General features: G+C 61.1%; 1 pseudogene across 1 annotated transcript in view; it reads left to right on the top strand.

Annotated features, from left to right (window-relative positions):
- Nucleotides 1–20,628, top strand: part of LOC108514529 (uncharacterized) — a 40,130-nt pseudogene extending 19,502 nt beyond the window's left edge. The window contains exons 2-5 of the transcript XR_001881234.1: nt 4,642–4,726; nt 5,201–5,264; nt 16,238–16,324; nt 16,735–20,628. The product of XR_001881234.1 is annotated as an uncharacterized LOC108514529 (transcript). The remainder of the gene's footprint in view (nt 1–4,641; nt 4,727–5,200; nt 5,265–16,237; nt 16,325–16,734) is intronic.
- The last annotated feature ends 397 nt before the right edge of the window (nt 20,629–21,025 follow it).

Below are 21,025 nucleotides of genomic sequence, written 5' to 3'. Positions count from 1 at the left end.
CATGGGGTGGCAGCACCCATCTGCCAGGCACATTTTCTTTCCTCCATTTAAAAGGAGCAGAGCCGACTGAAGGGGAAGGAAGGGGTATTGTGGAGATTTGGGCGCACAGGGGTGCTGCAAGGCCGGCTTCCCCCACATCTGGCATGGCTGATGAGAGCAACTTTGCTGCTGCTTCTGGGGCAGAATCCGTCCTTGTATAGCCTTGGGTGCGTGGTTAGAATGCTGCGAGTGTGATGTCTGGAAATAATACCTGTAAAGAAAGCAGGACTCAGTTCTCTCATCTAGAACCAGTGGCCCGTCGTTTTGCCATTACAGATACTAGCAGTGTTTGTGACAAACCCTCATCAAACAGAAGCTCCCGGTGGGCGTGTGAATGGCCACGTGTCTGGCCGTGGCTTGCTTTTCCAGAACCAACTTGGTGGTTAGCAGTCGTTGCCAGCTGCCTCGTGTGAGCACCCACTGTGTGCCAGGCAAGCCGCTGGGAATTTCACGTCTGTTCATTTTCTCTTTACTGTGGCGTCAGATCACAGAGTAGGTGTAAATAGTTGCCTTTAGGATACAAAGCTGAGGCTCAGAGAGGAGAGGCCGGCTTCTTGAAGACTGAAGAGCCTAGAAGATTCTGTGCAACCTGTGTGTGGCCCGAGAGCCCGTGCTTCTCCCAGGGGTGACAGCTCCACCACTAGATACCGTGTCCTTGGAGATTTGAACTCCCCCTGTGCCCTGACCACACCAGCTGCCGTGGTAGCCATCAGACGTCCCGACTGGAGCCATTTTGGCCCAAGAGAAGTGGCTGAGATGGGGATACAGCCCTGGTTTGTGCAAACTCAGGGACACTAGGGGACGTGACTGCCTGCAACTTTGCCATGTGTTTTTGACCTCTCCCGACCGCCTGGGGTTCTTTTTTTTTTTTTTTTTTTTTTTTTGAGACAGTTTCACTCTGTCGCCCAGGCTGGAATGTGGTGGCGTGATCTTGGCTCACTGTTACGGCTGCCTCCCAGGTTCAAGCAATTCTCCTGCCTCAGCGTCCTGAGTAGTTGGGATTACAGACATGCTCCACCACGCCCGGCTAATTTTTATATTTTTAGTAGAGATGGGTTTTCGCTGTGTTGGCCATGCTGCTCTCGAACTCCTGACCTCAGGTGATACGCCCACCTTGGCCTCCCAAAGTGCTGGGATTATAGGCGTGAATCACTGTGCCTGGCCTGCTCGGGGTTCTTTGGAGGCCTTGGGCATCTGACAGCGTTACCCAGGGCCGATTTCAATCCTTTCCACAGCATCTTCACACATCAGTTGAGGGGCACTTGGTGTAACTGACCTGTGTGTGGAGGATGTTTCTCCTACACGTGACCTTGGAGAGGGACCAAGTTCAGTGCTGAAGATAAGATGAGACTGAATCCCTGGCTAGTCCTGGCCCCTGGACCTAGGCCCTGCAGCTTGGCCAACGTCGGGGTTCCTGCAGGGCACTCAGAGCGTCCTGGGCTGCCTCCAGAAGTGCCTGCTCAGGTCCTGCTGGCCATGTTTGTTGCCACATCTCCCAGCCAGCCCCTGCAACCTCCTCCCAGGCCCCTCCTACCACAGGCCCAGACTACAGCTGGCAGTCAGTTGTATGAAAAGAGACAGGGGAGGAATTTCTCCAGGCACTGGAGCCTGGAGTGACGTCTCCCATGTACTCAAAGCCCCCTGGGGGATTAGCAGTGGGTGCTGCCGTCCACTGAGTCCCACCATGCCCAGGCAAGGAACATCGTCTCTGACATATGTGTAAATCCAAGAAGGTGGGTGTCATTGTCCCCATCTTACAGAGAGACTGGGTCCCAGAAGGCAAAGGAGCTTGTACAGGGTGACCGGGGCAGAGCTGAGATGGGAACAGACCCTGCGGATGGACCTAGGGGTGCTTGTGGGCAGGGACAGGGAGGGGGCGGGGATGGGACTGGGGATCTGCCTCTGGGGCATTTTTCCCAGCCCAGTGTTGACTCTTAATGGGTTTAGCACCAGCCTCAATGGGCCACGATCTGTGAAAATGGCCTAAGCCGGCCCTGTGCTGCAAGTAAGCACACCTTGGGGTGTGGGCTCAGAGGGGGAACAGCCTTGGGAGGCTCAGGCAGGCCCCCAGGGAGCAGGGCATTTTCAGATTTTTTAAAGTCTCTGTGGGCAGGTAATGCAGCATTTGTCCAACTCAAGAACCCAGTGACAAAAACCAGGCAGAGAGGAGGGGAGGTCGCTGGGGTGAGTGGTGGTGGGCAGACTGCGGAAGCTGGTGCTGCTCGATGGGGCTCCTGTGTCTCCAAGGGGGGGAGCTGAAGCTCCCAGGGCCACACCTGCCCCAAAGCTGGTGCCCACTCACCTGTGAGGGTAGAAATCCCATACCTCTGGCACATCCAGGGCAGACGGGAGGTGGGCTGTAGGGCTGCCCACTGTCTCTCTCCACTTGCCACTGGGGGAATGGGCTTGGCCCATCTCCCCTCCCCTCCCTTGGCTCCTGTAACCTGGAAGTCTGATGTCTGATGCTAATCTGGGTTTGAGATACATTAAATTAGGCTAGCTACAAAAAAGTAGGCCTCTGTGGCTGGGCCTGCCCGGGTGGCAGCCCTGTGAACCTGAGCAGGGCATGCCATGCCAGCCCCCATGCTGTTTGGGGAGCTCCAGTCTGTGGTACTTTTCCTGGGGGACCCCAGAACTCCTGTCCTGTCTGCTCCAGGTGAGGGCATTGGGGTGACCCCAGCCCAGGGCAGCAGGTGAGGGTGGGCCACGTGGGATTCCTTAACCAGCTTGCAGGGGGGCATCTCCGTGGGTGGCAGGCAGGGGGACCCAGGGTTATTAGAGTGGATATCAGAGCACGCCGGGCCCCAGGGTGGGGGATTTTATTTTGGCCCAGGCTGCTGGTGGGAGAGTGGAGAGGGAGCCCTAGCCATCCCGATGATGGGCTCTGTGGCCTCAGCACGGCCTCCTGAGGGTTAGGACAGCATGCAGCACAGCGCCTCCTGCAGGCTCTGTCCAAGAGGCAGGAGCAGCGGGCCTGCGCCCACCTCCCCTTGCTATCTGTCACCTGCAGCTTCTGTGGGACCCCGGACCCCTCCCAGCCCTCGGTGGGCATGGAGATTGTCACCGTGGACCTGTTCCCATTTTCAGAGATGGGCTGATTGTGGCACAGCCTCTGTGGGATGAGAAGAGGGTCGGGGTGGGGGTGCTGGCTGCAGGCTCTGCCCAGCGTGTGGCCAAGCACATCTGTGGGATGCCACCAGCAGGTCTCCCAGCCTCGGAGGCCTCATGAAACCAGCTCGAGGCTGGGAGTGTTGCTGAGAAGACGCCTCCCTAGCTCGTTCGCGGTGACCGGGGCGACTCCTGGCCCTACCCTGTCCCTGACCCAGCACCACTTACTCTCAGCTGTCAAAGAGGAGAGTTGCCCCAGTCCTCAGGTGACACGGTTTCAGGGCGGCCACACTAGGCCACCCAGCCGGCCAAGCATTCTTGCAACCCGGGGTCCATAGGAGCTGGGAAGCCTGGGCCTGGGGAGGGTTCCAGGGAGTGTGAGAGAGAAAACAGACTCCGGGGGCCTCAGTGCCCGAGGTGTGCAGCCCTGCAGGGGCTTCTGCCTTCTGCTTCAGGACCTGGACCCTACCTTCCTCCTACCCCCACTCAGGGCTCAGCACCCCACCTGAGTCTGGCCTGAGGCCCAGCAGAACCCCAGCCATGGTGCATCAGACTTGGCCTGGGTTTGCCCTCAAATCCTCACCAATAGCAAGCAGTGCCCGCCTGCCAGCCTGAGTTGAGGCAGGATGGGGAGGGTATGGAGCGGGCCTCTGGGTCACCCCAGGCGAATGCCAGCTCCTGGGCCTTGGTGTTCTCCTGCAGTCAGTCTTGGGGCGTCTCCCTCCGTGGCTCACAGTGACCACTTGAGTCACCTCTTGGGAAAGAAGCAAAGTCCTCTTTGTACCTTGTAAGTCCCAGATATTGGGTGTCATTCCAGGAGTGATGGGGGTGAGTGGGGCACTTCCCAACATCCCGGGTGCCAGGCACTATGTGCTGTACCCAGGGACAAAGCCACGTAGGACATGGTCCCTGCTGTGGAGCTCCCAGGCCTGGGGAGATGTGGGCATTGCAAGTATCTGTGAGCTGATTTCAAGGGACCCCCAGTTTACTGCTAGAGCTGGGGAGATCCCTGACTCAGGAGGGCTCCCTGGAGGAGGTGACCTAAAGAATGGGTAGGAATGGGGCCTTTGATGGTGGGAGAACATTCCAGCCGTCGGGAACAGTGGGTGCCAAGGCAGGGCTGAGCGAGGGGAGCAGGGGCTCCTTTGAGCACTGAGGTGGAGAGACGGCGCTCCACTGTGAGCCAGCACTGGCCCCTCCTCTGCGGACCCTAGAGGACATCCAGGTCCACAGTTGGCTGTGCAAGAGCCAGTGGGTGGGGTTTGCTTTTGGGCATACACATCAGGCAGGAGCAGAGGCAAAGACAGAGGCCGTCCTCACAGCCCTTTGCCTCCCAGGAAAGTTCTTCACCTCAGGGCTCGCTGGGTCGGGCCCACCTGCGGGAGGTTGTGAGGGATCCTTGAGGGGTGGAGGGAGGGGCCACCTTCACTCCCTCCCCAGTCTTCAGCCACCAGACCTCCTGAACTGACTTCCTGGTCTCCTTGTGTCTTGCAGAACGTGGCCCTGTCCCAGAGCATCACCCGAGACATCAGGAGCACATCGCGGGCTTGGGAAGACCCTCCCGGACCTCATGGCCCAGGTAGCTGCATCCTTTCCCTCAGCCTGGGCGGGGAAGGACCCACTCCAGTCACAGGCAGCCTGGAGGTGGGTGGTCTGGCGGAGAAGGGGAAACCCCGGCACCAGCCCAGCTCCCAGGCCTACCTAGCAGCCCGGTCTGCCCTGGGTCCTCGAGGGGCTCAGCCTGACCCTGACAGCTAGAAGAGACCCCACTCCAGGCCCGGGAGTGAGGGAGTAGAACAAAGGGTCCCTGGCCTACTATGTGACCACTGCCCGCAGCCCTGCCCAATGGGACAGGGACCCCCCACCACCTCCTCACCATCCAGGTGGCCTGGGGGCACCCAAAGCTTCCGGCAGCCCCTGAGCTGGGCCCAGGCCTCATGGCGGTCTCAGGGCAGGCAAGGCCAGAGCCAACAGGGAACAGATGAGGGAAGAGTGCCCCACACACCGGGGGGTTCCACCATAAGACTTCCTCAGCGTTTCTCTTTCCTTCCAGGTCTTCCACCCTTGGCCACCTCCCCAGTGACGCCTGAAGCTCAAGGGACTGTGTCCACCCTCAGGTCAGTACAGTTTGTGAACGTTGATGAAAATCGGGGCTCCCCAGACCTCTCCCTCCTGGCTCCACTCTCCGCTTGGCGTGCCTAAAACTGGATACACACACACACCACGCATGTGTACGTACACCAGCCCCAGAGCTCTGGGGTCCAAGGAGCCAGGCAGGTGCTTGCTGCACATTGGCATGGGCTCAGCTGGGGCTGGCCTGGCCTCCTCCCTTCTCGCCCCTACCAGCCTCTTTCTGCAGCTGAGGAACCAGGGCTCCAAGAAGCCAGATTTGGTCCAGGTCTGGCCCTGTTTTTTGGGCTCCCTCCTGCCTGAGTTGGGTGACGCTTCTGTTTGCAAGGATCCAGCTGTTTCAAGGGCCCTGGGAGGGGAGGCCAAGGGCAGCCTAGGGGACCAGTGACTATGGGGCAATTTGCAGTATCTGCTGGGGGCTCAGCAGGTAAGATGTCCCCTGCCTGCTGCTGTCTGTCATGACTGTCTCATGGCCATGGCCGGGGATGGGCCTGTCATGCTGGGAACTGCTCAGAGGCTGCAGCCAGCCTGGGGCCCCTCGCCCTGGCGAGCCAGCCCCCGAGTGCAGACTGTCACTGATGATTCTTTCCTCCTGGGGCATCCGTGCAGCCATGTGGGTTGGGCAGGACTGGCATTCTCCCCTCCCTGCTGTTGCCATGGCCAGGGGCAGGCCCCCCTCCCGAGGTTGTGCGGAGAGGACCCCAGGCCGCTGCATGTCAGCAGAGCAGCCGGCGTCTGGCCCGGACCCCTCTGCCATCTGGGGCCCGGCGTGTTTACAGGTCGGCCTTGCCCGCCAGACTCTGCAGACGCTGCAGCCCCGGGGCCTTTGTGTCTGCATGCAGGGCTGGGCCACCAGCCGAGCAGAGAGTGGGGAGGGACACAGGTGGGGAGTGGGGGGAGGCCCCTGGGGGAATCAGGGAGGAGGGGCAGGACAGAGGAGAAAGAGGATGGAGGGTAACAGAGGAAGGAGAACAGCGTGGGGGCAGGAGAGGAGCAGGGACTGGGGAAGAGGAGACACAGGGCAGGGGAGGCAGCCCTTGGAACTGCGGGGCTGTCACAGGGATACCAGCCTGCGGGAGCAGCTGACCCCAGGCATCTGACGGGGACCTAGTGGGTCTTGGCCAAGGTGATCTGGTCTATGGAACCGGGGTTTTCCTGGCACCCACCGTAAGCCCAGGCCTGCCCATGGGACCTCATCCCACCTGCACCCAGCCCTCCATGTGTACACAGCTGGCCACCATCTAATGTAATCCCCCCGACATCCCACGGGCAGCAGTGGTGCCTCCAGGTTCCAAATGAAACAGACCCCACAGGCGTGTCCCTCACACAGGATTGGGCATGGAATGTGCCCCTCCCTGAGTCTCTGACTCCCAAGCCTGGACAGACATGTCCAGGGAGGCTGCGAGGGTGTGCCCCCTGGATCATGGGCAGGGGACACCCGTGTGCAGCGGCAGAGGCTCAGGACGTGTGGGAAAGGGCTTGGAGTGGAGGAGAAGAGGCCTGCAGGGGAGAGTAGACAGTCCGGGGCTGGGACCAGCACCCCAATATGCATGACCAGTGGAAGATGAGGCAGGGTGCACACAGTAGGTGCTTACTCAGTGCTCATCAGATGCCGGATGCTGGCATAATCACCACAGGGGTCACACACCCTCTGTTAGGACCACCAGCAAGACAGGGCTACGGTCCCACACTGTTCTTGCAGAGACGGAGCCTGGGGACCAGGAGCCTGGCCCTACTCTGGCCTGCAGCCTTGGGGCTGCTGGGGCTCTGGAGGGCCTCTGGGGTGCTGACTTGGACTGGGGGAGCCATTGAAGGTCCATGGGGACAGGGACTTCCTCAGCAGCGTTTGTTTTTTAGCTAAGTCAAAACGGCTCCCCTTGGAGTCCTTGGCCCAGGAAGGGGAAACCTCAGCCAGGCAGGTCCCTTGGCCTTGCCTGCCTCTCGTGGGCTGTTCAGGCCTCATACTGAGGAAGTGGCATCCTGCTGGCCACACCGTGGCAGTAGCCCAGTGCCTTACCCATACTCGGTGGCAGACAACAGGAGCCACAGCCCCAACCAGAGCCGGCAGCCACGTGGCCCCCTTGATACCCAGCACTGGCTGGTTTTCTAAAGGGATTTGTTCCTTTTCTGGGTACCCTGGGTTCTGGCTGATGGAGAGGCCGCCCCGTCCTTCAGGAATGGGTGCAGATGTGAGACAGGTGATGGCTTGTCACCCCATGGCAGAGCCATGCTGAGAAGCCACATCAGCCGGCTCCAAGACTGCCTAATGGACCTGGTATCCACAGCCTGAGAATGGGCCCCGGAGGACCATGATGTGGCCTCTGCAGACGGCGGAGTGGCACTTTCTCTTCTCCCCAGAGGTTGAAGGGCGTGAGCCACGGCCCCAGGTTGTCTCTGCATGCAGGTTGAGGGGACAGAAGTTTGTTCTCATGTAAAATACCCGGATGCCTTTTTTTTTTTTAGATGGAGTCTCGCTCTGTCGCCCAGGCTGAAGTGCAGTGGCATGATCTCGGCTCACTGCAAGCTTCGCCTCCCAGGTTCAAGTGATTCTCCTGCCTCAGCCTCCCAAGTAGCTGGGACTACAGGCGCCCACCACCACGCCTGGCTAATTTTTTTGTAATTTTAGTAGGGACAGGGTTTCACTGTTAGCCAGGATGGTCTCGATCTCCTGACCTTGTGATCCACCCTCCTCGGCCTCCCAAAGTGCTGGGATGACAGGTGTGAGCCACCACATCCGGCCACCCAGATGCCTTTTTTAATTTTAATTTTTTAAAATGTTTTTATTTTTTTATTTTTTTTTTTGGAGACAGGAGTCTCACTCTGTTGCCCAGGCTGGAGTGCCTTGGTATGATCTCGGCTCACTGCAACCTCTGCCTCCCAGGTGCAAGTGATTATCCTCCCTCAGCCTCCAGAGTAGCTGGGATTACAGGTGCCTGCCCCACACCAGGCTAATTTTTGTATTTCTAGTAGAGACGGGATTTCACCGTGTTGGCCAGACTGGTCTTGAGCTCCTGACCTCAGCTGGTCTGCCCGCCTCAGCCTAAAGTGCTGGGATTACAGGTGTGAGCCGTTGCGCCCAGCCCCAGATGCCTTTTTATACCCAGACAGAAGCAAGCAAGCCCTTACAATGGCTCTGCATTTGATCTTTCAGTCCCGCTGAAAATACAGATGCTTCCTGACTTGCAGTGGGGTTTGTCCTGAGAAACCCACTGTAAATTGAAAATCTTGTGAGTCAAAAATGCATTTAATACACCTAACTACCAAACATCATAGTTTAGCCCAGCCTCCCTGAAACGTGCTCAGAACACTTAACGTTAGCCTCCAGTTGGGCAAAATCATCTAACACAAAGCCTATTGATGATAAAGTGTTGAAGATCTCTTGTTATTTATTCAACACTGTACTGAAGTGTGGTTGGTTTCTACTGAATTCATATCCCTTAGGGTTGAGAAATCCTAAGTTGGACCCTGGTAAGTCGGGGCTGTCTTTATGGACAAAATGCAGAGTGATTTTGTCACTCGGCACCTCCCTGTTGGCTCTGAGCAGTGCTTTCTGGCTGGGAGAAACTTCGGTGAGCAGGAGGTTGAGCCCTCACTGTGGCGAGGGATGGGACATGGTGCAAGGACAGCCACCTGCAACAGCGTCTGGGTGAAACACCTTGATTCGGTTCAGATTTGTTAGGAGTTCCTGTGGGCCAAGCCCTGAGCCAGTCACGTGGAGTCGTCCCTCTTCCTGATGTCCCTGCTGAGTGTCCCTCACCTGAGGCTCCAAGAGCCTATGGGGCTTGCCCCGGCCACCAGGCTGGCATACAGCAGAGCAGGGCTCTGGCCCCAAGCTGCCCCGCAGTAGAAGCACCTCTGGGTTCCATGAACGTAGTCTCGCCAAGGCGTGGGCCGCCAGATCCCTCAGGGGCAGGGAGGGGCTGAGGTCTGGGGTCTGGGCCGAGCCTTCCGAAGTCTGGCTGTGTGGTGGGGACAGGCCCTACCACTCAGGCCCTTCCCAGGATGGCGTCGGGGTGGGCCAAACCCCAGCCCCAGTGTTCCTGGCAGTGCCCAAGGCTGCTGCCTTCTTAGCTCTAGCTTCCCTCCCTGGCCTGGTTGGTTGGGCACCTGGCCTCAGGCATGGCCCAGGCTGGGGGCCTTGTTCACCACACAGTAGCGAGCTGAAAGCACTGTCATGTCCAGCTCTGGGGAGGAGCAGGCTCCCAGTTCATCCCGCAGCTTCATGTCGCTGCTCCAGCTGTCCCAGGTACGACGTGCCCTTCTCCAAAGACACCTCGCCCACCCAGCCAAGCTGGCCTCGAGAACTGGGGAGCCAGAGGCCCCTGGCTGTCCCTGAGAAAGGAAAACGGGCCTCCTGATGGGGGTTTCCTGGGCTTACCCAACACAGAAGGACCTAGTCCTGTGCGCAGGCAGGTAAACATCTTTGGGTCCCTGTTCCCTCATCCCTGAAACATGGGGAGCACAGTTGCTCCTGCACTGGCTGTGGCTGTGGGGGAAGGAACAGCCACTCCATTCCTGCATTTGATCAGGTTATCACGTGGACTGAGTGAGTCACCAGGTGTGAGGGGCTTCATTGGGTGCCTGGCGTGTCACAGTGACACAGCATTCACATTGGCCAGGTCCCCAGCTGGGAGCATGTGCCCAGGAGCCTGCGGTATGCAGCTGGTCTAGCCCCACCGTGGAGCAGCCACGTGGGAGAGGCCCCGGGAACAGGCGAGGTGGCTGTGCCGTTCACACCCAGAGAGTCATCAGGGCAACTGGAGACACGGTGATGGGGACAGTAGCACCTGCCCTTGATGCTGCACCGTGTCACCCAGGCAACCCCACCCTGTGACCACCATGCGGGCTTCCCTCATTTCATTCTTGTTTTTTGATGCAGGCCCTGCCCGTGGCTCTGGATCAGCGGTCCCCGTCAGAGGCCTGGGCTGAGTCCTCAGGTGTGTGAGTAACATTGACCCTTGACCCGGTGGCCCTGTGAGCACCCCGCTGCCGGCCACAGCTCGGCTGCCCTGGGCCTTGGCCTCCCTGTCTGTGCAGTGGGATTGGTGGCGATCACAGGCTTCTGCCCTGCACAGGCCAGGAGGGAGTGCCACATGGCTGCACCCCCAGCCCAGGAGCAGCCTCGCTGCTGGACCTCTGGCTGGACCTTTGGGTTCTCAGTAAGACCTGGTGAAGAGACATGGAGACCACTGCTGGGCGGGGGCAGGAAGGCATCCCTGTGGCACCCTGGGGCCGTCCGTCTGTCGGATCTGGGGGTGCTGCCTGCCAGGCTCTACTCTACATCCAGCGAGTGTTTGTTGGGGGCAGTGGGGCCTGTGCCTCTTGTCCAGAGGAGGCCGGAGAAGGGGACACAAGAAGGGAGTGGACAGACGGTCACCAGACAGATGAGCAGGACGGGGCTCGGAGCTTGTTTGGGAAGTGGCTGGTGCTGAGCTTGGCTGGGGCAGGGCTCCAGGAGGGGCTGAGTGGGCCCCACCACCGACCCTTGTCGGCTGGGCCCCAAAAGTTCCAGGCTGTGGGGTGGGTGCTGTGGAAGGTGGAGGGGGGAGCAGCCTCCCATCCCTGGAGCAGGTTCCCTAGCATTCGCATGGCAGCTGCTTCATGGCACAGTGGTCCCTGGAGTTCAGGCCAGGCCCTCGAGCCGCCTGTCTGGGGACCACTCCAACCTCAGCCAAATGAGGAGCAGCCCTCCCTGGGTCTGGGGGCAAAGGAAGGTTTTGAATCCGGGAGCCCAGGCTCAGTAGGTCCTTGCCACCTCCCCCAGAGGTCGTGCCTCAGGCTAGGCCACCTGGGCTGCAAGATGGGAGGGCATCGGTGCCCCAGGCAGGCCCCAGTCCCCTGGGGTCACTGCAAGACCCTTAGATGGGATGACAAGGTCTCTAGAAGCCCCGGCCCCTGGGAGCCTGGGCGGAAGAAGGTTCCAGAAAAGCCCCACCTGCCTATCTCTGGGCCCACGCACGGGGCGGGCACTGTGCTTCTTTTCCAGTGGCTCCTCCTCCTCCTGGCCCCATAGCCGCTCCTGCCCGCGGCGGCCTTTGTCTTCCAAGCGCTCTGCAAAATGGCCGCCCGGCCTGCCGCCATTTTGTAGCTGAGGTGGCCGTGGCCTTGGAGAGGCCTGGGAGGGAGGGCGGCCATGGCCCGCCTGCCTGCCCTTGGCGGCCTGGACAGAGCCCAGCACCGGCCCCCGCCCAGTCTGGCCTTGGCCGTGTCTGCCCCAGGCTTGGCATCAGCCAGCCCTTGGCAAGGCAGGCTGGGAGTCCTGGCCCCTCACCCAGCCCTGCCGGCCCCTCGCCACCCTGAGGCGGTCCTGCCGAGCAGACAGAGAAGCCTTGAGCCAGAGCCGGGCCGGTGCAGCCTCGCTGGCAGGGGAGCCCTGGGCCGAGGGCAGCACAGGCAGTTGTGGGGCCCCATGGGCTCCCCGCACCTCTTCAGGGTTGATACCTTCAGGCCTTGACCACTTCACCTATCGCGCTTCTGGCCTGGCCTGGCTGGGAGTGGGTCTCTCAGTGGCCAGCCCAGCTTCTGACTTAGAGACGGGCACCGCCAACCTCAGGAAGAGGGCAGGACCGCACTCTGGCCAGGATTCCCCTGTGGTGGGGCTAGCCAAGGTCTGTAACACACAGGAGTGGAGGACCTGTTCTCTCCTGGGCACCTGCACAGCCCCCACTCTCCTGCAGGCCCCATCCCCACAACCTCAGCCATTCCAGACAGCATCTCCCTCCTCACCGGAGCCCCTCGGCCTCTCCCGAGCCTCCGAGCTTGCTTCCTGCCCCATCACAGATCCATGCACCTGCCCTTCCAGCACCCAGAGGATCCCAAGTGGCACATTCCCGAAGGGACGGTCTCCAGGAAACCCCCGGGGGCCTGGGGGCTGCAGATCAGCATCAGGGAGACGCTGGGTGTGGGCTGTGGAGGACAATTGTGCCCCTGGCCTGGCCAGGCCGGGAGGGGGCAGGCGGGCCCTGTGGGAGCCCTGTGAGGTTGACCACACATGGGTTCCTGCAATCCCTGCAACAAGGTCCCCTGGAAGGCAGTGCGCCTCCTAGAAGAAGTTGGGAGAAATCTCCAGGCGAAGCAGGGAATAGTGTTTGATAAGTGTGTGCGTTTTCTAGGGGTCAACGCAGGTTCTATGGGTGGCATGGGGTGGTGCCAGGTGGACCCCACGGTGGCCTGTGTTCTCCACGTGGCCGTGGGTCGGTTCCTTGCTGGAGGAGACCCTTCCCCAGACACCTGCCAGGCACCCAGCCAAGCCCTTGAGGCCTGGGAAGGTCTCTGGACGCCACCCTACACCCCGCCCAGACTCCTCTCCCTGTGGTTCCTGAACAGAACATTCCGTCACCACGAAGTGAAATTTGCCCAGGCCCTGCCCTCGCCCTGGGGAAACCCAGCCGGGCATGGGAAGGAAGAATTCTGCCCGCCTGCCCGCTCAAACCAGAGTTGCCCCACATGCCAGGCCAGGCCTGCAGCTTCCTGGGGCACACGGGAGCCCCAGGCTTCCCGGCAGGAAAAGCCCCCACCACCGCAGAAGGGCTGGTCCCTGGTGGGGAGTTGCTGCTGGGTGGGGTGACTGCAGGGCGGGTTCAGGCTGGGGTATTTTCAATGATGTGGTTGCATCTGGTCACCGCCCCCCGCCACCCCCGATTCTTTCCTACTCTCCCCACCTTGTGACCCAGACTGTGGCTTGAATTAAGAATGTTTTCAGATAAGTACACGCCTTTGAGGTTAAAAGTATGCCTAATGATTAAACACCAGACAGAGGTCCCCACAGGACAAGAGCGGGCTCCGCATTCCTGCTTTTCCCCTTTGGACTCCAAGTGAGCCTGTTTGCGTAACCCTGGAGCATTAACGAGCAGCTCCCCCGGATCCTCCCCACATCCCAGGGCGCTGGTGTCGTGACCCATCCTACAGAGGAGGCAGCTGAGGCCCAGAGGGGTTCACCTGCCCTATCCCAGGCCCATCACTGAGAGAGACAGCAGGTCAGAACCAGGCCTGGCAGCCCCCAGGCCTGTGCCCCATGGATGCAGAGCACGGTCCTCCCCTGCCAGTGCCAGCCCTCAGGTGTCTCGGGTGCTGCGTTACTCTTGTGGGCTTCCATGCTCATGCCTGTGGCCACAACGCTGGTGCCTGCTGGACCTCTGACCCTGTTCTGGGTGCAGGACATGTGGCCACAGCAGGCCTGGCCCCTGCCCCAGGGAGTGGACATTCCCTGAGCCTGCCCCCCACCCCCACTGAGAACTTAGTGGCTGTGAGAGAACAGGAAAGCAGGAAGCTAGACAGGGCACAGACCCCTGACGGTGGAGAGCCTGACCCAGAGCATGTGGGTGTCAGTTTTGGGGAAGCCAGACAGGGAGGGTGCTAGCAGGAGGGCCAGTGAGGGGACCTTGGGACCCCAGACAGCCCTGGAAGGAAGGCAGGCCTGGGGTCCGGGCCATGCTCCATCCTGGGGGCACCCCTTTCCCACCTGCGTGAGGTGTGGAGGGCCAGGGGAGGAACCTGGATCTGAGGGGTGCAGTTCCAGTTGTGGCTTTGCCACGGCCTCCCCGTGGCATGCTGTTGGGGACCATGAGACTGTGGGCGGCCTAGTTGTATTGCAGCCTGAGGCCAGAGGAGAGGTTAATAACCCTTACCTGTCCCATCTTGATTTAAGTTGATATTTTTAGATCATGGACCGTTCTGCATTGATTTTTTTAAAATTTTACAGTAAGATATTTCTGCTGATGGCTGGGTTTTGGTCCTTCTAACATGCCTCCCACACCTCGCCCTGGTCCCCGCCCTGCCGCGGCCAAGCCAGAGCCGCAGGCTGCCCCGCGCGCGTCTCTTTAGCTTTCTGGGCCGCGTTTGCAGGAGGCGCGCGTCTCGTTAGCTTTCTGGGCCGCGTTTGCAGGAGGCCCGCCTCCTGTGCGAGCCCCCGGACGCCCCTCCCCGTCTTTTTCCCAGACCCCATTGTTGGCATGGCTTGCTGAGCAGAGACACTGGCTGCTTTATGGGGAGAAACCCAATCAGGGTGGCGGGGGTGTGCTCCTTGGGGGGGTCCGGCTCCCAGTGGCCCTGAGCCAAGCCCGAGGTGACTTCAGGGTGACACCGTCTGTCTGCCTCACTTGCTCCAGACATCCGCCCAGCCCTGAAATGGCCACCTGCCCACTGAGGCCTCCGCACACCTGTCCTGGCTGGCCTGGCCCCTCCCCCGCCTGGGCCTGCCGGGCACCCTGCCCATGGGCAGGCACCGTGGGGCCAGGGCAGCGCCCGGGAGGTGGCAGCTGGCAGATGGCAGAGCGCCTGCCGACTGCTCACTCCCCGTCAGCTCTGCTCAGGGAGCGCCGTTCATGCTGCGTGGTCCGCCCAGCCCTCATCCTGGCTGCCTGGGAAGGGTCTCTCTGGTCTGTCTCAGGAAGCCTCCCGAGAAAGGGGAGATTCCTGCTGTCTTCCCAGGCCTGAGCCCCATGCTCACCCCCAGGGCTGCCGGGCAGGTGGGCCTGGAGATCACCCCCGCGCACACCCCACAATGCATGCAACTGGGGCCTTCTCCCCACCAGCTTAGAAATGGCTCCATGAGTGGGTCACGACGCGGAAACATCCGTCTTTCCCCACCCCGCACCCAAGAAAGTCCAGGTTGTCGGCTGGAGTTCTCCTGTGCAAATCCTCCTGTGGTAGGGGTGGAGCCCACTGAGGTCACAGCATCTGTTTCCTGGTCCTATAGAGCACGGCAGTGTAGGGTGTGCAGGAAGTGTGTCCAGACACCCTCCTCAGAGTCCCCCAGAGCGGGCACTACCACATTCAGGCTCCCTGACCACCGCAGGCCTGGGTGGTCCAGATGTGAATCCTAGAGCCTTGGGGGCAGAGCCAGGACTCACCAGGGAACACAGGGCCCTCTGGGGAAAGGAGCGGGAAAAAGGAGGGTGGTCGTGCCTGGCAGAGGGACAGGCCAGGGCAATGCTGGGAGCAGAGGCCTGCTCGGGGCACTCGCTGCCCTGGAAGGCTGGAGGGGGAGCCAGGGCTGCGGGCACACTGGGGAGGGGCAGAGACAGTAGAGAGGGTGTCAGCAGTGGTGGATGGCCTGGCTGGCTGGGAGTGCGGGCAGGGCTAGTGCTCAGGGAGGAGGAGGGAAGGGCACCCCCCAACCGGTGTCCCCACAGGCCCCTCAATAGCCTGGTGGGTGACTCTCCTGGTCCCCAGCAGGGCTGCCCTTGCTCGAGGTCACACGGTACAGGGCTGTGGGGAACCAGAGTATGTCTGCTCCCATCCAGCATCTTGAGCTCAGCCCTGGGGACCCACATCCCTTCCTGCCTGGATGCACCTCTCTGGCCTTTGCACGCCGTGCCCGTCCTGCAAGGGCACTCCAGCCAGAATGGGCTGGAGTGAAGTGAAGTTTTGATTCACTGGACAAGCCGTTGCCGAAGCCCTGCAGCCCAGACTGGATCCTGTGGGCCCCTCTGGGGGCTTTCCGCTCGTGGGAGGACGCCAAGCCTTCCTCGGCCTGGGTCCCAGGGGAAGCCACAGCCCCTGTGGACCCTCAGCATCCTCCTCGGTGCAGTGGGGGTTTAATCCCTCCCTACAGGGTCCGGCCACCTGCTGACAGGCCAGGCGCCCAGGAAAGTGGCACCAGGCTGTCCCCCTGTGCATCCTCCGGCCCTCCTCTGGGCCGTAGAGCATCCAGGCACCAGCCTGGCAGGGCACAGGCTTCCCAGCAGGGGAGCATGACCACTGACCACTCAAGGACAGTTCTGGGTCTTGGTCGCCTCTGATCTGGCATTGTCCAACACAGGGCTGGCCACGGAGACCATTCCATTCAGGCACTTGCAGGGGTGGGTGAGCCACTAGCTAGAGACAGGCCAGGCTGGAGTGTTGGTTTTGATGCAGGATGTCTAGGCAAGGCCCAGGGTCACAAAGGGGTTCATGGCTGGGCGAGGCCACATCTCTTGTAGAGCTGACACTTGTCACTTTTGTTTTTAAAACCAAACAGGTCAAGAAGGGGCGCTGACCTGGAGCCCTTGCCTGTGGCTGGCTGTCCCCGCAGTGAGCTGGGCCTCCTGCCATCCTGGCTCTGGAGGTAGGAGGAGCCATGGGAGGTCTGATAGGGAGGGAGGGCCATTGTCTGAACCAGGCCACTCCCGGTCCTCTCCAGGCCCCACCCTCAGGCACAGAGGTCCTTAGATGGGGACCTGATGCTCTCATGGCCAAACCTTTGCCCAGGCTGTGGCCTCCCCCGAAGCCATGTCTCTTCTTGTCTTCCCGCCACTCCTCTAGCAAGCTCCCCTGGTTGGCCCACCTCATCCACCCCTGTGCACTTGGGGCATGGTGACCTTTGACTCTGGTGGTGTACCCTTCAGGCTGGACAGGGCCTGAAGGAGCTGTGGTTCGTTGCAGGGCATCTGAGTGGAAGAGGCGCCCTCAGCCTCACTTCCACACCCTGAAGACTCTCTGGCCCTGGGCTCTGTTACGCGCACTGCCTATCTGCAGGGCCCAGCCTGCCTCGAGTGCTCCCTGGGGACAGAAGCCCTTGCGGTAGCCCCTCCTGTCACCTAGCCACCGGTCATCCTGGAATGCAGCCCTAATGCCCGGAGGCTACCTGCCGTCGCCCAGGATGACTCAAGATGCCACCTGGGTAAGTGTAACTCAGAACAAGAAAGGCCAAATAAGGGAAACTGAGTCACATCTACTTCTCCCAGGCAGGGCTGGGGGGCCCAGGGAGAGGGCACTTGTGGTGACGACCAGGGTGGACTAGGGGCCTGTCTCCTTTTCTCTGTTTGCCACACCTTGTAGAGCCAGACCTGTGGGCTGGGGCCCCCCATGGTGGGTACTGCAGGCTCTGGGGGGCTGAAGTCCTGGCTTGGGGGACCTGTGGGGGCCAGGCTGGGGCCATTGGAATCTGTGTGGTGGTCCCCACCTGCACTCCAGCTCCAATGGCTGGTGGCGGGGGCCCTGGCAGCTGACCCCTTGCCTCAGTGGAGAGACCATGGCCCACGAGGGCATGAGACCTGCCCAGAATATAGCCCAAAGGCTGGCCTGGATTGCCACAGCTCACCTGCTGGACCATCCTGCCCCACCCCTTTTTTAGCCTGCTGGGACCATGGGTCAGAACCCAGTACATGTGAGGGGACCCAGCCAGCCAGAGACTAAGTCAGGAACCCAGAGCGCATGCTTAGGGTGCAACCCACCCCACAGCCTTCCCCAAGGCATTTCCCAGGGGTGCAGATGGGGGCAGATGCAAGGACATTCAAGGTGGACCACCTGACTGGGAGCTGGTGATGAGGTGAGCGACAGCCTGAGCCAGCCTGAGCTCAGCAGAACTGGGATGGCATTGATCTTCCCACTCTGGCCACTCACCACAGCTAGGAGGGTCCAAGGAGACCCTCAGCCACTGTCCCTTCAGCCCCCGCCCCACCCTGACTGGCTCTGCCGGAACAGTCCTTAGGGACATCTTGGTCCTGCCCACCAGTCAGGGGATCCAGAATTGGGGCAGGGGAACAGGACCCCCAGACCCTCTCATACAGCTTTTGTTCTGAGGCCTTGAGGGAACATGGGGTTTTCGAGACCCCAGGCCAGACGATGCCCGGACAGAGGAGGGTCAGGCTGCATTGGGGCCCTCCTGGTCCCCACGCCTGGGTGAGTCAGCATCTCAGTCTCCAGTTCTGGGTGGGCGGCGCCAGGTGTGAGCCTCAGTGGTCTCCTTGCTGGCTAAGGACCTAGGATTTGCTCCAGATGCCCCTCAGGAGGGAGTAGGACACAGTGCCCAGAGAGCAAGCAGACCCCCTCCCCGACCAACTTCTGAGAGCAAAGACACCTAGAACCAGAGACTCAGCACCCCCGAGCCTCAGTTTCCCCACTACGGAGTGGGATCCAGCCAGAGACTCAGCACCCCCGAGCCTCAGTTTCCCCACTACGGAGTGGGATCCAGCCAGAGACTCAGCACCCCTGAGCCTCAGTTTCCCCACTACGAAGTGGGATCCATGATCTCAGCCTCACCAGGGCTGTGAAGATTAAATGGTCCAGCTCAGCCTGGTGCCTGCCTGGAGTAGGCGGCCTGCTGAGGATGAGCTGTGGAAGGAGGGCTTGGGTAGACCTTCCAAGTCCAGTTGGGCACGGGGAGCTGAGAGCTAGCGTGCCTTTTAACTTGGCAGGAAGCAGAACATTTGGACTTCACTCTGCTGCCCCCCTTGGCTGTGTGACATCTGGGTCACGTTGCCTCTCTGGGCCTCAGTCCCCTCACCTGTAAGAGGAGTTGACAGTCGTGCCTGCCTCCTCAGCTTTTCCCCAGGCTCCCCCAGGAAGGTGGTGGCCACAGTTAGCAATTGTTGAGGCTGACTCTGCACCAGGCCCAGGATAGGCGGGGCTCAGGGAGGCCCATCTCTTGCCACGTTCCCCTGCTAGGGGAACCCCGAAACCCCCCTCAGTGCCGTCCTCATGCCACACTCTGTCCCAGCCCTGTGAGCCCCAAGCTAGGGCAGTGAGTGTGCCAGTCCCCATAGGGACAGGCAACTGGACCCTGGGTGGCCTCGAGGGTCTGTGCTTCCCCCCCAGCTGCTCTCCCCGAGAGGCCACTTCCTTCAAGGAAGGAAAGAACCATGTCTCGCCACCTCCTACAGCATGGTCAGCCCCGGGCAGCCTGCACAGCAGGGCCAGAGCCGGAGCCCCTGGGGAGGGATGCCTGCCTGCCCAGTGGGAGGAGACAGCACGTCCCAGGGGCTGCTGCTCAGCCAGCCTGGGGGCCCCAGGTGCTGCTTCTGGCGGCCTGTGCGGGGAGGGAGGGCCAAGCAGGGTGGGCACTCTCACGCCCGTGGCTTGCTGGCCTTTGACAGATGACAGCCCTCCTCTTAGGGTCTCCAGTGCAGAGTTCCTTGGGGACATTATGGCCACTCCTGTCCAGATGAGAGGGGGCCGGCTGCCTGTGACAGCGTCGCAAAATGCCACTGGGGCTTTCCCTCCCTCCTTCCTTCTCTCTTTCTCGTCCCTCTCTGGTTGGTGGTTTCCTGCAGGCTCCTGTCCCTGCTGGTGCCGGCCACGATGTCCTCACTCCCAAAGGTTGGGTGTCCCAGTCCCCTGCACCCACCTCACCTGCCCGCCAGAATCCCTGTGCCCTTGGTTCCTGTGGCCTGCCAAACCCCGAGCCCTGTTCCCCTCAGCCCTCTTTCCTCCCCCGCTCCAGGAGGTGCCTCTGGAAGCCATGGAGTCCCCTCGGCACCAAGACCGACTGCCCTTTGGGGTGAGGTAGTAGGTTGTATAGTTTGGGGCTCTGCCCTGCTATGGGATAACTATACAATCTACTGTCTTTCCTGAAGTGGCTGTAATATCTGCGGTGGACAGAGCATCTGGAACCCTGGCTGGGAGGGGCGGGGCAGGTTTGGGGGCAAGCTTGGCAGCAGGCGGGGGCAGGGGCTCCCTACACTAAGAAGTTGGCAGGCCTAGGTTCCTCTTGCCGTGTGACCTTGGACAGGCCCCTGATCTCTCTGGGCCGGTTTCCTCCTCTGTAAAATGGAGGCAAATGAGGATAGAAGGAGATGCGGATGGAAGGAGAGCGTCCAGGGCACAGGAGAGCTGAGCCAACCCCCCCCTCTGCCCCAGCCACACTGAGAGCAGCGACCCATGCGGCTGTTTGTCCAACCTCTGTCTCCCAACACCACCCCCATCAGACACAGGCTCATGGGTGACCCTGAGCAGGAGACTGGGCCGTACCCTCCACTGAGCACCAGAAGGCACCACGGGGCCAGGGATAGCTGAGACGTTCGGAGGTCACAGGGCCGTGAGTGTTGGCCTTGCCCACCACCCCAGGTGCCCAGCATGTGCCCCAGCCTGGCCAGCTCAGTGGCAGGGCCTCTGCCTGTGGAGGAAGGGAGGCTGAGGCACCTTTCCCGAGCAGGAAGTGAGAGGAACAGCTCTGCACACATTGGGCCCCACATGGACACAACCTGAAGGCAGACGGTGGCTCCTCTGTACCTGGGGAAACTGAGGCCCAGAGAGCCGGGGCTTCCCGAGACCAGCCAGCAGCAGCTGCCCCTTCCTGGGGTGCCATCTCCCCATCCCTCCTGCCCTGCGCCTGCCCAGCCCTCCTGCTCCGGTGACTGAGGACCGCTGGGCAGGGGCTGGTGTTGGGCAGGGGCTGGTGTTGGGCGGGGGCGGCGGGCCCTCCCGCAGTGCAAGGCCGGGCCTGGCGGGGTGAGGTAGTAGGTTGTGTGGTTTCAGGGCAGTGATGTTGCCCCTCAGAAGATAACTATACAACCTACTGCCTTCCCTGAGGAGCCCAGTGACACGACCCTACGGGAGGGCTGCCCCCGACGTCGGTGACCTATGGGGGCCTGAGCTGAAGATGGGCCGGCATCTGGGGCCTAGAGTCAATAAAGCTGTTCTGACCATGAACTTGGAACTGGCCCCTTTCATTCTGGAAGCCCAGGGACTGGGCTCTGGGGTGCATCTGCTGCGGAACAGCGTGGAGGCCCCCGGCCATGAGCTGTTCCAAGTCATCAGGCTTGTCTGCTCGTGCCTCCCAGCGCCTCCAGAGTCCTCAGCTGGCTCCATGCTGCACCCTGGGCTCAGGATGCCAGGCCCAGCCCATTCTCTGCCCTCTCATGCTGCCTTTGAGCCAGGCAGGCTGAGCACCAGGACCCAAGCCCAGTGGAGAGGTCCCCACGGGGCAGCCACCAAGGCCCCAGGTCCACAGCTCAGAGCAGTGCCAAGGCTTGGCTCCCGAGGCCACCTCAGTGCCTTAAGTGCCTTGACCAAAGCCCGGACATGCCTGTCCTTCTGTCCTCCCTCA

This window comes from Rhinopithecus bieti, unplaced genomic scaffold (genome assembly GCF_001698545.2).
Source record: "Rhinopithecus bieti isolate Rb0 unplaced genomic scaffold, ASM169854v2 scaffold_32081, whole genome shotgun sequence".
Taxonomy (NCBI): domain Eukaryota; kingdom Metazoa; phylum Chordata; class Mammalia; order Primates; family Cercopithecidae; genus Rhinopithecus; species Rhinopithecus bieti.
This window is presented reverse-complemented; position numbering and strand designations above follow the sequence as displayed.